General features: G+C 40.2%; 1 protein-coding gene and 1 long non-coding RNA gene across 12 annotated transcripts in view; one reads left to right on the top strand and one right to left on the bottom strand.

The window, feature by feature from the left end:
* LOC126874906 (neurexin-1) overlaps positions 1 to 19,204 on the bottom strand; it is a 598,322-nt gene that overhangs the window by 516,830 nt on the left and 62,288 nt on the right. The window lies entirely within an intron of this gene.
* On the top strand, positions 3,982 to 8,413 carry LOC126874928 (uncharacterized). Its single transcript, XR_007693121.1, has 4 exons — positions 3,982 to 4,596; positions 4,678 to 4,880; positions 5,254 to 5,464; positions 5,546 to 8,413. It is a non-coding gene; the product is annotated as an uncharacterized LOC126874928 (long non-coding RNA).

The raw sequence follows: 19,204 nt of genomic DNA, 5'->3' as shown, positions 1-19,204 counted from the left end.
TTCCTGCTTCTCTCTTTACCTGTCCGCTTCTCTTCCGTCTCTTTTATCAATTTCTTTTTTTTCCTTCTTTATCGATACACAAAGCAACGTTTATCGTTGGGAACGTACGGACTGTACAAATAGTAGAACGCATTTCGAATAGAAAATATCGTAGGGGCTGTAGTAGCGTCTAGGGAAACGTTCTGGGTGGACGAAACAACGCGCTTGGTTTTTGGGGACTGTTTGAGGGTTCGTGACTGACGTTCGCCCTTCCGTTTCCACAATTCACACATACGTGTCCGACGTGCTGCGGGCGATATTGAAAAAGATTTGCTTGGTCCATGTGTGAAGAATGTAAGAGCTTCCGTATTGTCTGTCGTTTGTCACACTGATGCCTTTCTGAATCCGAGATGTCCGCGCCATTGAACAAGTTTGTTTCCTTCGGTTTTATTGAATTGCCCGCAACTTCTACGATCTTCAGCTGGTCTGGTTTTGCGCCAAGGTCTTCGATTTAATTAACTACTTGTTTATTTAATTCTAATTCATTCTCTTCTGCCTTTGAATTATTCTTTGGCGCATTGATGTCTATTTAAAAATTCAATTACTAAGGTAACAGGCAAAGAGCAGGTACATCAGCTAGTTTCACACGATGCGAATCCACGAGCTGCAATTGTTTTCTGTCGTTTTGTCGTCGCTTGTTAGAGAATGCTCGATTTGGCTGCAGACACATTCGCGTTTGGTATTAATGACCGGAGGATTGTTTTTGCCTGTAGCTGCAATATCGAAGATCGAAGGGCGTCGCGGCGGTCGGAAAGGCAACAATTTCTTGGCATAGCCAGCGTCTAGCCGTGTAATCATTTTTGGCAGTGGGGAGCATTGAACGTAAAAAGCAGCTGGAATGCCGCCAGTTGCACAGCCAACTGCACTGCCTCACCTGTTACTGGCTTTGTGTACGATATACAGCCAGAAGAAAAGACATGGTGTTCATCTCGCTTTTGTTAAGCAAAAATGAGCACGGCATATTGTTCGTAACTACGGGGGAATATGAACTAGCGTGCACATACAACGCAAGCAAAACGCGTGTGTACTTGCTGGAAAATTTGATTAAAGGAAAAGATATTGACTATGTGAAAAAAAATAGACGAAAAGGAATTATAATGAAAATTTATCTTCATCTAACAGAAAGAAGATTTCCTGCAAAATTTACGATCAATTCTTTAGCAAACTTGCGATACATGAAAATATAGGCACACGAATAATTGTGCAGGAATGTGCTAGTTGAAAAGGAAACTGTTGAAGAATAACGTTAAATCTGCAATCTCTGATGATTTTACGATCTTATTTTAGCGAAAGGTAAAAGCGTGAACGAAGAACGTTGCACAGAAGAGATTCGCTAGGAAGCTTTCGTACACAGTTGGTGGCTTCTTAACAAGTTTTAAGAAAAATACGTTTTCTTCGCGTAACCTTAATAGCACCTTGCCACTGGAATTTCGCGGTTCAAGTAAACGTGCCAGTTCCTACTTAACTCGTCTGGATATTAAAACACGCTAATTCATCAACTGCGTACTCCTACTTCGCGTCAACTGTTTCACCATAGAATTTTTCTTCAGTTCATGGCGAAGCTTTTCTTTCCGTGAATTACTAACAGCGATATTTTTACAAACAAGTTTCGTTCCACCGAAGATACGCTTCATCGCTTATTCGGTAAAACATGTTAACATTAGGACATTGCGTACACGTGTACGGCACGAAGCATGAGCGGGCTAATCTTCCTGAGGTGGATAGGTCGTGATAGTGTACTGCTGCTGGTGTATAAGATTTTTGTCTTCATTCGGGTTTGGGTTTTCTTTCAACCACCCGAACTGCTCTTCTTTTCATTTAGAAAACGTGGAGAAAAAACCGGACTGTGAAATGCCGGGATTCGAACCATTACGCTAACCACTGCGCTAACCACAGCTCTGCAGTCGCTTGGGATAGAAACCGTTGAAAAGTTAGCTGTCGAGTGCCGCTACATTCCTCAACACTTTCGCTGCCTTGTTTAAAACGAAAGAAGTTCTAATTGAAAGGTGTAATTTTCGATACATCCTCGTAACAGCGAACGTGTTAACAGACACGTGACATTTCTGACAATTCCAGTACAGCTACGAGTATAAGCGATCGCGTATTCGAGACCTGAAAGTTTGTCCTTATCACGTACTTGGAAGAACTGTCCTCAAGCTGTTTGCAGTTGAGAGAAAAAGAAGACGGAGGAATGGCGGCTGAAGAAGGAAATGTTCGACAAGATTTCTTACTTGGCCAGCAACCTCTTACTCTGATCTAAGAACTACTAAAGTGACCTCAAAGCTACGCGTCTATGTGTGTTTTCGCGTGTGTGGTGGTAGTTCTTTCAGGTAGCGCGCATACTTGAAATGTTTGTGCTACCTGTTAAGAAACGGTTGGGAACCTTCCTCCATGGAATCGTAGCACTACACGTAACGAGGACAGAGGCCGCTCAAGCATCCCCTTTCCTACTTTCCTCTCGCGCCCTTCTACAATCTAGGCAGCAGCTCTGCTCCTACATTTCGAGCCACTCTCCGCCAATCCTGGCTGTCTGTGTCAAGCACTCGACACTTTCGTTTCGTGCATTCTAAATAACTGTGGCCGAGATACACCGCATTCGCCACGCCACTCTTCCGCGCAAATAATAAATTCTCCATCAAACACCAGCTTGCTACAGAGAAACTTTTAAACACGTTCCAAGCGATGGATGCAACGAGCGAATGCTTCGCATCGAGTTTCTTTTCACAAACATTCGCCATTGCTGGTTAGTCATAAGTTTGGCTCGATTAGCGAAACAACTTAACTGAGATGCTCAAGAATTTTCCTCTCGTGTTTCTCGTAATGCGTTTGATTAGATCTTTGTATTATCAGTTATCCTTCGAGAAGGATGATAGGTACATAGATATATGTAAGGACTTAATTAATGGGATTGTTGTGCAAGGTTTCTTAGATTTAATTGAAGTATTTTTTTCATAAGTCTGCAATATAAAATATTTCCCGATTTTAGATTCAACGACAGTATCGTTCAACTCTTGTGACATTTTATATAATGCAAATTGGTTTGATTATATTTGCTTGAAAAGCACTACAATTGGATGACCTCCTGAGATGCTAAATGAAGACTGAAATTATGTTTATTATTACGCATCGTTAATTCCAAACTAAATTCCGAATGTACCACAAAGCTACAGCGTTGCTAATAATTATACACTGAAACAGGAATTTTCTGCATTGCTTCCTCGATATTTCCAGGAAGCAAGGATATTAGGAAACGTTACACGGCGAATTATCGCTTTTCGCAACCGCGACTATAGACAAAGCAGAGGAGAATTTTTGAACAAAACGATGCTGCTATTTGTACAGGCGCCACTACAAAAAAGTGATTTCAAGATTTCGAAATAGAATTATTGCCGTGGGCAGCATCGAATCCTGATCTGAACGCGATCGAGAACCTGTGGGAAATTCTAGGGAAAGTATACGATCGGGAAAAGCCACTTATAGATAAGGTCGTTGAACTTGAGGAAAGAATAAAATCCGCGTGAGCGAATATTCAAAACGAAACTTTAAATAAGTTAGTTGATAGCGTATCTAACAGATTGATAGAAGTGATATAAAAATAAAGAACGATTCGTTGAATATTAAAGAAAAACGTAACGAAACTAACGTTAAGTTCATAAATTTTCACAACCAAAAATACAATTTCGAGGGGAAATTTAATCTTTTCCCAACTTCCAAAGAAGAGAACTGCTGTTCGTTGTGTCTTTCGTTTTGTTCGCTGTTATAATACGAAATTATGTAAACGACTTTGCCAATTTTTCTCTTAACATCGCGAAAGATTAAAAAAACGGGGTTATAATTGTTCAGCGCGCTGTGTATTCCTGAGACGCGCATCGCACGTCCGAATACATCAAAACTTTTCCGTAAAATGTCACGTTACTTTCCGCAAACTTGTCACGGTGAACTTGCTGAAAAATTAAAACGAGAACAAACCGCGCTGCGTTCTCTATTTTTTTCTTTTCGCTTTTTTTCTCATAATTGTCATGCCTGTTAACGAACAGTTTCGCGTTCACGGGAGAAATAAATAAACGCCGTGGCGTACAGATTTTTCGCCACTTTCAACAGCACTCCAATGAGAATACATATAATGTAGTATACGGTTGGCCGGCCGTTATTCGCCGTCGAGGTTGTCGACAGTTAGGGCAACACGTAGCTGCATAATCGTATGCAGATGCACGACTGGCCGTACACTCATCCACCAAACTCCATTCCTACTCCACATGCAAATCGTCCACTTGCAACGAACCCGCCAGCAGTAGTTGGTACTGTATGATCGAGCGGCTGGCCCGTTTCTCTATTGGTACATCGGTTATGTCTCGTATATTTACGTTGCTCAAATTCAGGACCGTGCGATTTCTTTGTTAAAGGAACCGGAGAGTTATAGAGAAGCGACCAACAATGATACCTGACGGATATCCTTAATTAGTCAGGTGTTGCGACCACTTTGAGAACATTGAGAAGCGTGTGGCAAAAATGTGAGGGAAAGAGTAAGCGATGACGAGTATACTCGTCAGACACAGGGTAAGTGTGGGTGTTATAATATGGAATTTACGAAGAATGTAACGAAACCACTGTTTTATCTTTGAACTTTATTACTGGCAGGATTCGTCGTTTCTTCGTGACGAATAAACTCGTCGAAAGAGCTAAGGTCCATTGGCTTCTCAATTTCAATTATTCAGTGGAACTGTAGGATCAGATCATTCGTCTAACGAACTTCTCGGGAACTGAATTAATTACGCTTTTTGTAAGTTTCTCAATTTCGTAGGAAAAAGTAAGCGATGACGAGTATATTCGTCAGACACAGGGTAAGTTTGGCTGTTATAATATGGAATTTATGAAGAATGTGATCAAACGACTGTTTTATCTTAAAATTTTATTACTGACAGGACTCGTCGTTTCTTCGTGACGAGTATACTCGTCGAAAGGACTGACTGGTTAAGATGCATTGGCTTCTCAATTTTACTTATTCCGTGGCACTGTATGATCAGATCATTCGTCGAACGAACTTCTCGGGAACTGGATTAATTACGCTTTTTGTATGTTTTTCAATTTCGTGGGAAAAAGTAAGCGATGACGAATATATTCGTCAAATACAGGGCAAGTTTGGCTGTTATAATATGGAATTTATGAAGAATGTGATCAAACCACTGTTTTATCTTCGAACTTTATTACTGACAGGACTCGTCGTTTCTTCGTGACGAGTATACTCGTCGAAAGGACTGACTGGTTAAGATGCATTGGCTTCTCAATTTTACTTATTCCGTGGCACTGTATGATCAGATCATTCGTCGAACGAACTTCTCGGGAACTGGATTAATTACGCTTTTTGTATGTTTTTCAATTTCGTGGGAAAAAGTAAGCGATGACAAATATATTCGTCAAATACAGGGTAAGTGTGGCTGTTATACTATGGAATTTACGAAGAATGTAACGAAACCACTGTTTTATCTTTGAACTTTATTACCGACAGGACTCGTCGTTTCTTCGTGACGAGTATACTCGTCGAAAGAGCTAAGGTCCATTGGCTTCTCAATTTCAATTATTCATTGGAACTGTATGGTCAGATTATTCGTCGACCAACTTTTCGGGAGGTAGATTAATTACACTTTTTGCAAATTTCTCAATTTCATTAGGATTTGGGGTAATTTACATACGTCCGTGACTCTGCATTTGTGAATTTGAGAATTGAGATTCTCTGAAAAGTAAAATATAACGCGTTTCCGCGAATACAGTTGCGAGCGTATAAATAGACAAGTGGTTGCACGTAAATCCAACTAATTGTATCTGTGTCATAAAAGCTTTAATTTATGTTTTTCTCGTCCTGTGATACACGATCTAGAAATATATTGCTCGCGCTTTGAAGCGCTATGAATATAGAACAGCGTGCAAATTTTTATTTCCAGTAATAATCACAAACTGATTGCCAGTTATAATTGATACAGATAAACATCTCAATTATTTATCACAATAAAATAAGTATAAGTAACCGTAAATTTCTATTACTAATTTAATAATAAGCCGATCGCTTATATTGTAAATCGTCGAAAGTGAGAATATGCTGCAAACAATTGTACGTCTCGATCCAGTTTTTATAGTCACGTGAATTTTATCAAGCGCATAACTACATCAAATTATTAAGTAAAGTGTCGCACAGATCAAAATTTACTGTCCACTTTGTACTAATTATGCACGCCACTTACCGAGGGCTCATTTGTGCGTGTTTCGCAGCGAAAGGATCACAACGTTCCGTCAGCGTTCATAATAGCCTTGCCAGTAATTTGAAATAAAATAACAGAATGTAGTTTGTGGTTTAATTAAAATTATTCAACTCGGACAACTTGCAATACTCTTATCGTTAGAAGCGTATAAAATTAGATGAATCAATTTGCGTGTACGATGGAAATTAAATTTCACTGTTGCGTGGATAAACGCATAAATTATTTTCATACGCGTAATCCTATCAATGACTATGTTACATCAACTTTCCATTTTAAACGTTATAGAAATTGATAAAAAATTACCTGTGCAAAGTGAAAAAAATTTTTTGAGAAGTAAAACAGCATCTGTTTTATCAGATGGAAAACTTTTTTAAATAGCGAAAAATAACATTTGCGAATTTTACATGTTGCTCGATTTTACCAACATCTACAAATTCCTTTGTTCCCTCCATTAATGACACTTTACTCGATCATCTTTATTATGCGCGTAGATCTAATCTGCTGACCGCCAATATCACTTTGCAAAGTACATTAACAGCTAATGGCGTATAGGTATGGTACACTTAGTATTACGTCGAATAATATGGTGGAATTAAATGAGACGGAAATTGCAAGCACAGAGTTGTTTAAGCGAAAGGAGACGAGAATTGTCATTATAAGAACTGAAAGTGAAGAAGTAAAATGTAAATTGGAATTTTTCCCTGTTGCTATTCTTTGTATGTTGCATATTTTATATACCTGCGCGTAATACTGCGTCTATTTATCAGAGAATTCAAAATTTCAAATTCGAGCTTCTATAATTTATTTATTTTCAAAAAGGACTGTACCATCCTACCAGCTTGCAGTATAGTAAATTTAACAAGATTCTGTGAATCAGTTTGCAACAATGAATTGATAGCGATAATGCCATTTATTGGGAGCAAATTTTCTCACGCGATGATAACACGTGCCGTAACAAAGCCAATAAAATCTACGCGCAGAAGAATAACAGAGTGCCGATAACATCGAATCGTAATAATGAAAACCGTCAGATTGTTTGTATTCGTAACAATATAATGTACGACATTGCTGGAAAACAAGCGTCCGTGGAAAGTACAAACGCGTGTAGTTCGACAAGTGCATTCAATTTTAATAAGCAACACGACAGCGAAAGCCATTTCACTCTGAAAATGTTCGCATTTATCTCAATAAGCACGAAAATCGCATCGCCAACGAGCTCTTACGCTTATGTTAGGATGTTTTCTTTATTCATTCTACGCCTATGTATTGTATGTATTTCGACGCATCGACCGAAAGGTAGCTTAGACAGCTGCCTCAATTCTGTGACGTGTGAATAAGCGCGTGTCACTTTACCGACCGCTAGCGATTCAACAGCATACGCACGTCCGACCGGCATCTTAGACGCAGATTCTCCCCACCGCTGGCTCTGTTTCGGTTTAGACTCTCCAATACCATTCTTTTCGTTCATCGCGAACGTTAAGTTTTTCAAATTGGTATAAAACTGTGCGAGCTTACAGAGCAACGCGACTGACGCAACCGAGCAAGGTACAAATTACTGCTCAAATAATGAGAAAAATTATCTGCGACAAAAAGCCCATTAATATGCTATCGGTCGGTAAACGTCGGCGACAAAAACCGACTAACCTCTTCCCGTGCCATTTAGTTCGACGAAACAGACCAGACTGATGCTTGTAAACATTCAGCCACGATCGTAACGGGCAAAAAAACAGTCCGCGAGCTCGGTTTGTTATGTTTACGTTTGGGTCAAGTATGTGGTCGCGAGTCTGACTCGCTAAAGTACGGGAAGCGGTTAACCGGCTATCGGTCGGTAAAGTGGTATTAGTCGCACGATAAATTCGTTCGATGCGTTCACGTTCTTTGCAACGTGTTTTACTTACACGGAATGGTAAATAGTCGCGTAAGATGAAATTGAAGCTGAAAAGGCACTCTCTGCTAATAGCAATCATTTTCATTATCACATATCAAATAATTAGAAGAAATATGTGAATCCATTTTCTACGTCGCGCGTTGAATAAATTTAGCCAACGATCGTCACAAACGAGTTTTATCGTTGCACGAGATGATCCGAAAGTAATAGTTCGAAATAGACGAGGATAAAGTATGTGAAGTGTCGAATATTCGAAAATCCTAATGATATCACGCGTGCATTTATCATGGACCACTATCCAATTGCAATTAAAGATATTATATTAAATAAATTGGTAGAATAAAGAGAAATACATTTACCTATCACACTTTCCTCTCTCAGTTTTACCAAAAACAGATGCAAGATATTGTACGTTTGGAATAGGCGCGGTGCGATGAAAATATTGCCTTGGCAACTAAGTGATTGCGGCTTTTGTCATTAGGTGGCAATGGCAAAATCCGCAATTACTTAGTTGCCAACCCAATAATTATGAATATTAAATATAGAAAATAATTGTGAAACTTTATACGGATGTCGTGGAGAAGGCTGAAGGTGGGTCGTGAAGATGAAATAAATTATTCGCTCGGATAGTACAATCAATTATAGGGTTTCATGTTTCATGGGTGGGAAAAATGGCCACTCGGCAGCATTAACCGCGAATATCCCATTGTGATACGTAGCTATATTACGCACTGCTTTCGCGTCCCCCACTACACAATGTAAATATGAATGAGCACGAGAGTCGGTCGTTGTGGACGGTTCTTCGCTCTTTATGCAGATGCACGTTATGAAGTTTTAATTAAGGGAATTTATGGGCCGCGGCACGACGTTTAACGGTATCACGGAAGTTCCCTCTCGTTTGCTTTACGTGCTTTCTTCTTCCTGTTCACTCTCGCTGCTTTCTTTCACTTTTAGTCTACGCTACGAGGCCAAATACGCGTTGCAAAGTGCATGCGATCCTAAAGAGGTCAGCCACTCTTTTCCTACGGGACAATTTGATCGTCAATCGAGCTTCCTCGCTACACAACGTCGTCTTAGCTTCGGTGCTTTCCATTCTTTCGCTTTGTCCCACATGACGCAGAGAAATGACGCTTCTTTCTCCTTTTTCCTATTTTTTATTTATTTATGTTTTTTTTTTTTTTTTGAAATTTTTGAGGTATGTTTAATTAAAGTTTCTGTGTATATTTGTTGAAATATTCCCTCCTTCGTCCTTTTTTTTTTCTTCGTTCGTTGTTGCTTGAAACAGCTCATAGCGAAAATTGCTGAAGCGGCGTACACACCGTGGAAACGCGACGCGGTTGAAAACAGTTTTCCGTAACTTAAACAGACGAAATCTGAAAAGCCACTTCGCTATTTGTGCACCCTGAGACCTTTGACGAAGTTGGTTACACCGGCGACATAATAAGAAAACTTTTTCAAAGGATTATTCAAGAGACGAGAATTGCCCACGAATTTCTGCCTCTGTTTTAATTTACTAAATGTTAAACGTGCGCATGATATTTGTTCGAAATGTGACGAATTATTTTTTTCATTTGCCGAATTCTTTCTTTAAAAGAACGTCCGCAGTCGTTGCACAGTTTTATGTAAAACAGGTACAGAGCAGATCACGTAATTTACCCTATCGTTCCAAGCTTTCGTCCTTTTATCCCCTACATTCTTTAAATTGTTTAACAATTATTTGCAAAAAAGGGTTCTTCAAATATCGAAATAACAAACATATTGCAACATTAATAATAAATGTCCCAATGATCTCAAATGGATATCAATGTTTCTGTACTGTCGCAAAAACATGTGTCTGTCTATAACAACAAACGATTATTTTGCTGAACGCTTCGTTATCCATCGCGATTCACATAAGCAACGTGTTGGTAATGTTCCTCAAAATGTGTGTAACATCGAAGGACAAACGAACGTTTCGCGCGAGCTAACAGAATCGGAGACGTTAAAAAAAAGAACTGAAATCGCTCGAAGAACTCGACTCAAATTTCATCACAGGCGTTGTCCTCGAAATGGTAAACAACTGCACACCACAAAGTTCCACGAAAGTGTTGGTACATATGCACGACTTACAGTGTTTCTTTTTTGCCGGTTTCTCCGTCTCTTTCACACTTTTTTCCCCATCGCGTGGCCACAGAGAGAGGTAGCGATTATTCACGCTCCATCGACCTCAACCACAAAATCCTTCCTTTCTACATCAAAGTCTGTTTCACGGCCGGTTTCCTTCGCGTTTGCATCTGTTCCCCTTGCTTGTTGCGGCTCACAGACGACCGTACACCACCGCAAAATACCATGTAGACGCGCGTTTCATTTACATCGGTTACAAGGGGTCGAAGATGCCGAAATAAATTCGATTTATCGGATATCGCGACGAGCCGGTTGGACGGTTTCAACGAACGTCAAAATAACGTAACCTCGTCTCGAGTACTTCAAAGACTTTGCTACCTGCGCTTGAAATAATCCAGACAAATTGACAACTGTCGAGACTCAACATGAAACAACCGCGTGAAAAATCTGTTGTATTGTTGGATCCTAAGAAGTAGCTCCGCTTGTGAAAATACTCGCGGGAGAGAAATTTAATTCTGAATGAAAAGAGGAATATGTGGACAGGTAAAGCAAATCTTCTAAATGAACCACTTTACCATATAAATAGGTTCGTACTTTTTCGTGGAGAATATCGAGACGGATCGATCACTGTATTTTAAACTGCATTTAAAAATATGTGTGTCATCTTAGTTAGCATCACATCTGGTAGATTATGTCCTCTTGATCTTTTCGTATTTTCGACACTTGTAGCAATAATCGCATACGCTTGAAACGAACACACTGTACAGTAACGCGATAAAATCAAATATCATTACAATTGCTAATTATTTTTAATCTTCTAATTATCGAGTGTTTCTTCGATGCATCTAGTCGAATAATTATCGTCGACGTTTAAATACCAACGAAAGCCTAATTATCAACGCTATTTATTAACATCCAGGCATTATGATCGAATTATTTTTTTAAAATTTATATGCATAATACAAATTATTTTTTTAACACATAAATTAATTAATTTAACAAAGACGACAACTACAAATTCGCGAGTAGTTTCATAAATATGGACGAGAAGATGACAGAAAGTGGTCCCTTCAGTTCGCAGTTCATCTGAGGTCCGACATTCGGCAACAGCAACGCGGTGACACACAATTACGTGTGCCAAACCGATGTTACGAAGGAGCGCACCCACGTCGTTGCCCGACAATTTTCATGGCTGTCCGATAAAAAAGCAAGCAAAAGCAACGTCGAGGTGCAGACAAAAATTTATCGTCCGATGGGGCAAAAAGGAACGTCAGGAAATTTCAAGCATCGTGTTCCAACTGACATGGTACAAGCAGTAAAGTTGAGATGAAGAGAAAATAAGCCCGGAAATATCCGCTATTATGCTATTCAAATTATGTAAGACGCTCAAGCGTTTACAAAGAGCGGAGAAATCAGATCGCCGGCGACGAGAAAATGTTTTATAGCATTTCGAAATAACGATGTGGATAATTGATCGCATCTAAGCCAATAAAAATATCAGGATCATATTTAAGCTGAAGATGGAGTAGAAATTCTTCTATTTTGCGAGTCTACGCAGTAATACGCGAAAATTGCAGCGCGGTTTAAACGAAATGAATTATCATCGTCAAGATTTTAAACAAAATTCGACAAGAATTTTGAGAACTTAACCAGTTAGCTGTTGAGGCCTCTGTGAAAAACCTGTACCTAGGATGTGTGGCAAAAAGTAAACGACGACGAGTATACTCGTCGTAAGGCGACATACTGCCATTTCCTCGTGACGAGTATACTCGTCGTAAGGCGATATACTGCCATTTCCTCGTGACGAGTATACTCGTCGTAAGGCGACATACTGCCATTTCCTCGTGACGAGTATACTCGTCGTAAGGCGACATACTGCCATTTCTTCGTGACGAGGAGCTCCTTTTTCGAGTGCCGTTCGACATTCTTTCAGTGTCACCTTTTTTTCTGAAACGTGCGAAACAAAACCAGGATTGTATCCTGGAAATTGTGTCAATATATATCATACACTTAAAAATTACGAAATACAACAATACCGTGAATAAAACTGCTATTTAAGTGAATTTCTTTCTTCCTTTATTTATTTAAATCGTCTTATTTTTTAGTTAAAGTAAATTTCAAACAAAACACTTAAAAGCGTCGGGAGTTGCTGGCAACAAAATTGAAATAAAATTCGCAGTGCAAAGGGTTAACGTAGTTGGTACATGATGAAACTCGAAGTATTCTCAGCAGATATGAAGACTTAGAGAAAAGCTTCGAGAGTATCGATAAGAGTGAAGAAAGCTGTTTGCCTGAGAAAGTAACATTTGCAAGCAGCCGGCGGACAAAGAAATTTACCAGAGAATGTTTCATCTTCGATAAATCAACGTTGTATAAAATTCTCAAAGTCGCTAGACAGGGCAGGTCCTTTCTGTGTTCGCGAAACTTTCGATTCTTCTTCTCTTCCCTTCGAGAGTTCCTTTATGAAAAAAAAAAAAAGAAAAAAAGAGGAGATTACGAGAGCAATCTAAGTTTGCCGGCTTTCAAATTTAGTCTGGATTAGTATTGAGAATGAGCGAGTATTCATAAAGAGGAAGCTGGATCGAGAGGAAGGACAGAGAGGCGCGCGAGATAGGGCAGCGAGTACAAAAGGACACGGGAAAGGTTGAGCACGAGTACCGACCAACTTTCATGATTCCTGCGCGAAACTTATTCCATAAAGATTCTTGTCAAAACTTTCTTATTGCCGAATAAAAAGTCAAAACTGCATAGAGAGCTAGAAGAGAAGAAGAATATAGCGCAGGATACGCGACGGCTAATATAAGCGGAACAGCTTTGATTCCACGGATACCAATATCCCTGCTGGTCTATAGCTGTCCGACAGTATCGATATTACATTCTGTCGACGATATATTTCAGCCATGAACGGATAATCCGTATGCCCCTAACTATAGGCCATCGAAAATGTATTAACGTTATTAAGTTACGTCGACTTCCATTACAACCGTGAGAGCTTAATGCTCAAAATGTATCACGAGTTAAGAATATTTCACATTTTACTGATAGCTTATTACGAATTATCCGAGTCTTCGTTATTGAAAATTTATCTATTCCTTGGTTGGCAACTAAGTGATTGCGGATTTTTCAATACCGCCTATTGACAAAATCCGCAATCACTTAGTTGCCAAGCCAATAATAAGGAGGCAATTGGACGATATAGCGTAGCTATTAATTTTTCTTTCTTTGTTTTTTGGATCTTTACAGTTTGTGCAGATGTGCACATTCGATGAATCGATTTAACGATGTTGCGACTGTAGAGCGTGCACGTTTATCTCACTGGAGAAATAAATTGATCGAGAAGAAACGTAATAATCGCGTAAATGCGATCGCGAGGAATGGAAGATCAGTCGAGCGTTTCCTTCGTAGTCTTCTGGGTTGATCAGCCAAGTGAAGTTCCTTGGTTGTATCATTGCGATGATGGTCTAATTTCTTATAATATTTTCTCGCACATTCGGATAGGATAATGTGTTAATTATCCTAGTTTCCTTTATGTTATCAAACAACGATTTTATGACAAGATTGCATTGCAAGGTCAACACACAAATTCATGATAAACTATCTTCAATCGCCGACCATTTTGAAATTCAGATCTCCATACTTTTCAAAATGTTCAAAAAATTAATCTAATGGGCAACATTGGCGACTAATGATACTTGGTCCTCAACCTGTCCAAAGATTCAAACTTGCTTGCTCATTACACATCCAGGTGAAAAATGAAAATCAGATTCAACAGTTCTTTGCATATCAACAAAAGGAAGAATTTTATATCAAAAAATTATCAAAAAAAAAAAAAAAAAAACGAAGCAACGAAAATAAAAAAAGAAAAAGGAAGGGAATAATTTTTACGTGCCACAAATAATTGTCAAGAAAGAAACTCGTATCTTGCTAACTGAAAGGGACAGGAAGTGCATATTCCCCCCAACGCAACACTACGTGCATAATGTGATATTTTCAAGTTCAGCGCCCCATTGTCCAGGCAAATCCACTTGCATCCTTATCGCCAGCCATCCTATACGTCGATCATTATCAATATAAGCCGTGAATATAGGTAGTTGAATTAAACTGCCTGGTCCAATAACGCCATTGGTCACAGCAGTTCCGCAACTCGCACCACCACCTCCGGATTAAATCATCCTATTATTCAAGCATCGTCGTTCGAATCTTCCACTGGCATCGTTACATTGTATACAGAATCATAGCTGGGAATTTCCATTCGCCCCATCTGTCACAAAACCTGTCCGTGGACAGCTCAAGAATATCGATGTTATGTCGCTGCAATGCTTTAAGATTGCACACAAATTCATTTCAGCTTTTTTATTCAACAGAAAGAAACGTCCAACGTTTTACGATCTTATCGCAAAATTTATATTTGACGGTACAGTCGGACCTCGTCGGGTAACTCGATATCCAACGCAAGAGCCGAGATCTTCGAGTTACAGAGCTTTCACGGTGAGGCAGATTTGACGAACGAAAGCTTCGTACGAGGGAAAGAGCGTTGGTATCTCGAGCTTTCTTCTGGAACTCGTTTCATTCTACGTAGACTAACGCGAAAGTTACAGACGCGACGAACGATGGCAATTAGAACGGTTGGCCTGCACTGATATGCGCGTGGTGAAAAAGTAGACGCAGTTTGGGTCGTTTTACGTTATTCGTGACAATTAGAAGAAAGGAGACGATATCGAACGACCGATTTCTCATGACGAGAGGTCTGGGCTATTCTAAAATCGAGCCACACCGGTAAAATAACACACGTGGACGCGTGGGGGATAATTCGAGTTAAAGGAAACTTCATTTCTACTTGTAGAATGAAAAAAATCGCATCGTTATGAAGGTTGTCGAGTCATCCGACACTGTGTTTCTATTTGGAATTCTTCTAGCGTCATCTGCAACTTGGTTCCGATTACAGTTTCCTATTTAGTATATCGGGTAATTCGCGAGTGTAACCATTTCGATCGACAATGCGTTTCCGAGCAACAAAGCATTTCCGCCTTCCATTTCAATTTCCTTTCTCCGGTTATGGATAAACGAAACTTCAAGATCGGCTATTTTACGGCAGCTTCATTCAAGTTGAAGTCGATCAGCATACATTTTGGAAATTTCAATTTCCTCCGCGGCGAATAACTTTCCGATGGAACGTGGAGATGGAGCGACGGTTATTCGTTTCGAACGGTCATCGACCTTCTTTGTTAATTCGCATCGAGCACGAAAGGCGTTTTTTTCTTGTCCCGCGAGCCCTCGTCCAACGCTGAGAAACAATTCGTACGACGAGGAAGTCAGCTACATTTCCTGTTGAATTTCAATTATTTGTTTTACGCTAATCTCCGACTCAATCATTTTACTTTATCCGCAATTACTTGGGAATTCCGATGATCTCAAAAATGGCAATTTCAATTTCCAATGTCCTGTCAGACGATTCACGAACAAAACCGCTAAGCGAGAACGCTTTTTATCGCGTCTGGCGCGAAAGTCGAGCTTCGATCTGCTCGTCGTTTGGCCGACGCTTTGGCCGCGAAAGTCCGCAAAAGGATTTGCAACTTTAAAGTGGCGAAGCCGATGGCCAGGCGCAGTCCAGATTGCTCGTACGTTGCAGCAATTGCAATTTCGTTTTCTGACATCGCTGGCAGACAAACAGCAATTCCCTCGTTCCGCGTGTCTGCTTTTACGTGTTGCCGACGTATGTGTGTAGCAAATTGAGCGCAATTTCTTATTTTATTATTTACCAACTAGCGGAAATGTAAAATAAGTTTTTCACGCAATAGTTCTTTCTCCATTTATAGCAAATATGTCCGAGAAGTCCATTGCATTAGATGCGGCGAATTTAGTGTGATTTTTCATCTTGTTATTTAACAGGCGGGACAAGCGGGTGGAATATAAAGTAATTCTGTGATACAAGAAATTTGTTCTGTTTTTATCCATAAGAAATATATCGCAGAAAGAGAGATCTACATCGACGTGTTTTTCGAACCTCTGTGTGCGTGACAAATAAAGTATCACATTTCGCTTTGTTATTCAACGAACGTAGAAATACGAAATAAAGCTTTCATACGAGAAAAAGTGCTTTTTTCTTTGCCAGGAATGCAACGTAAAAACGGCGAGGATTTTTATACGTTTCAAGATCAAAGTGTATAGAAAATGATCCCATAATTGTCTCCAACAATGCGATTAACTGATCTCTGGGAAAAAAACTAGCAACTCACAAAAACATGGTCGATTCTCGTCGAAATAAATCGGTGGTGTCTCGCTAAATGCTCGCCTTTTTGTTCCCCTTGTTTAGTTGCCTTTTGTAATTGATCGCTCGTCATTCTCACCATTGGCCCTCGAGTTGCTTTTGACACACCGCAAAGGGTGTAACCTGATCCGAATCCGATTGTCCACGAGGCAACGACGAAACTTGTTCATTTCTAGCTTTTTAAGAATTAGACTTTCGCCACGTATTCGTGAGATCTTTCTCGTTAAAACGAGACGAAACGCGATACAGTTTGAATCGCATTTGCCTGCCCAGTTAAACAGACGAGAGAAAATAAGTCAACGTAACTAAATAAGCAAATGTGCGTCAACTTGTACCGTGTTTGGTCTCGTTTCAATCGTAGAAACCTTGCAATTACATTAGTGCAGGTTTCACTCGACAAAGATTGGAAATAAAAAAAAACTTCGATGCTCGCCCTGTCTTTCTCTGAATTCGGCAAAATGGCAAATCGTATCTGTTACGTACGACCGAGCACACGATAGTCGATCGTCGAGGAGTCTGGATTTTCGACCAATTACAGGCACGACGCTATATCTCTGATTTGGAAGAAAAGGAAGCCCGAAGAAAAGAGTACGACGCGTAAACGGGACAAGCGATAGATTTAGGTGAAATGGCGTAACTGCATATACCAGCCACCTGGCAGAAGCCGGAAAGCAATTATTTTCGTGCTCCAAATCCTATTCCCAATTACCTGCGACCCGTACACCGAGTCTCATATTGGCGATTCGCCGACGTTCGCTAAAAACTTTCAGGTCGCCCGGATGCCGGGTCGAGTGGCCAATAAATAAACAAGTTTTCAATTAATTTCATCGACACCGGACCACGGTTCGCACAGTTATACGATCGTAGGCTCTATTCGTCCACGTCAAAGTTTCTCTCGCGTAAATTAATACGATCAGCTGTTCGTTTGTCCCTCTCGTAGCGGCCGAGTCACAGCCTGGCAGCGTCTGCTGCTGCCCCTCCGCTTTGCAAAGTCGCATCCGTCGTTTTTCTGTCAGACGTAACCCAATTTCGCGGCTATCAAACATTGCCAAGGAACGTAATTATTCATCGATTAGAAGCGCAAGTACGGCGCGAAAATTCGTATAATTTCCTTGCCGCTAAGATCTTGATAGATCAGGTCGAAGAGAGCGGCGAAATTGGCTAAGTTAATTAAAATGGTAGATTGGCGACCGGTGAAATCGATTGGCCACGTTTCGAGTAGAACGATTCGATTAACCCTTTGCTGATAAAATGAATAATTTCATAGACAATAAAACGAGGAGAAATTTGATTTCCAAGTAAATTTCCAGTATTATGCTTGGACATTTTGCCTGGGATTTTCTCACGCTGCGCTGATTTCTTGCCTTTTCTCGCGCGGGAGGATTACATCGATCGTCCTCGTGCAAAAGGATTATTAATTTCGTGTTTAACGTGTTTGAAAACTGACGGACGTGTAACGGGCGGAACACGCACAGCAGAGAGTAAAACGAAAGAATAGAACGCATAGGAAACGGTAGAATGAAAAGTATAGAATCAAAATGTGGGTCACGCCTCGACAAAATTTTGCTCGCGTTTTAGCCAACGATTTATCATTGCAATGCAAACAACGGGAACAATCGAAGGGAATGAAACTTTTTCGAAACGAAATCAAACGAACTCGAACCATGCTTCGAATTAAATTCAAATAAATCGTGCCTCCAACTTCTACTGTATAACGAGCAGATTGAATTTCCTTTCCCATTGAAAACTAACAAAATATTGATGATACGCGTCTAAGCTATTCGTCGTTATGCACGGTGACCAGGAGGAATTTTCGCAAAAATCGTGCATCACGCTCATCTGCAGAACAAACTTGGAAAATCGCCCATCATTTCACGCTTACTTTTCATCACATTGTACAGTTTCGCCCACCCCGTGAGCCACGCGGGAAAAAGAACAGATCTTTCGTAATTTAGAGTTTCATATTTCAATCTCTGAATGCTATTTCAATTATTTCGCCTTCTTCAGGATGATTTAACAAGTATCATTGTGCTCGTAGACTTGGACTGTGAACAAGTAAGGCCAGTTTCACTTGGACTATAGACAAGTAAGGGCAATTCCACTTGGACTGTGCACAAGTAAGTTCAGTTCCACTTGGACTGTGGACAAGTAAGTTCAGTTCCACTTGGACTGTGGACAAGTAAGTTCAGTTCCACTTGGACTGTGGACAAGTAAGTTCAGTTCCACTTGGACTGTGGACAAGTAAGTTCAGTTCCACTTGGACTGTGGACAAGTAAGTTCAGTTCCACTTGGACTGTGGACAAGTAAGTTCAGTTCCACTTGGACTGTGGACAAGTAAATTCAGTTCCACTTGGGCTTTGGAGAAGTAAGGGCAGTTCCACTTGGACTGTGGACAAGTAAGTTCAGTTCCACTTGGACTGTGGACAAGTAAGTTCAGTTCAACTTGGGCTTTGAACAAGTAAGTTCAGTTCCACTTGGACTGTGGACAAATAAGTTCAGTTCCACTTGGACTGAACAAGTAAGTTCAGTTCCACTTGGGCTGTGGGCAAGTAAGGGCAGTTCCACTTGGACTGTGGAGAAGTAAGCGCATTTGCCATCCTGCTGACCGTGTATTCGTTATTGAACCTAAGACTATTGTCATTAGCACCTTGA

This window comes from Bombus huntii, chromosome 17 (assembly GCF_024542735.1).
Source record: "Bombus huntii isolate Logan2020A chromosome 17, iyBomHunt1.1, whole genome shotgun sequence".
NCBI classification, from domain to species: Eukaryota; Metazoa; Arthropoda; class Insecta; order Hymenoptera; family Apidae; genus Bombus; species Bombus huntii.
The sequence above is the reverse complement of the archived record's forward strand: the minus strand, read 5'-3'. Positions and strand labels throughout refer to the sequence as shown.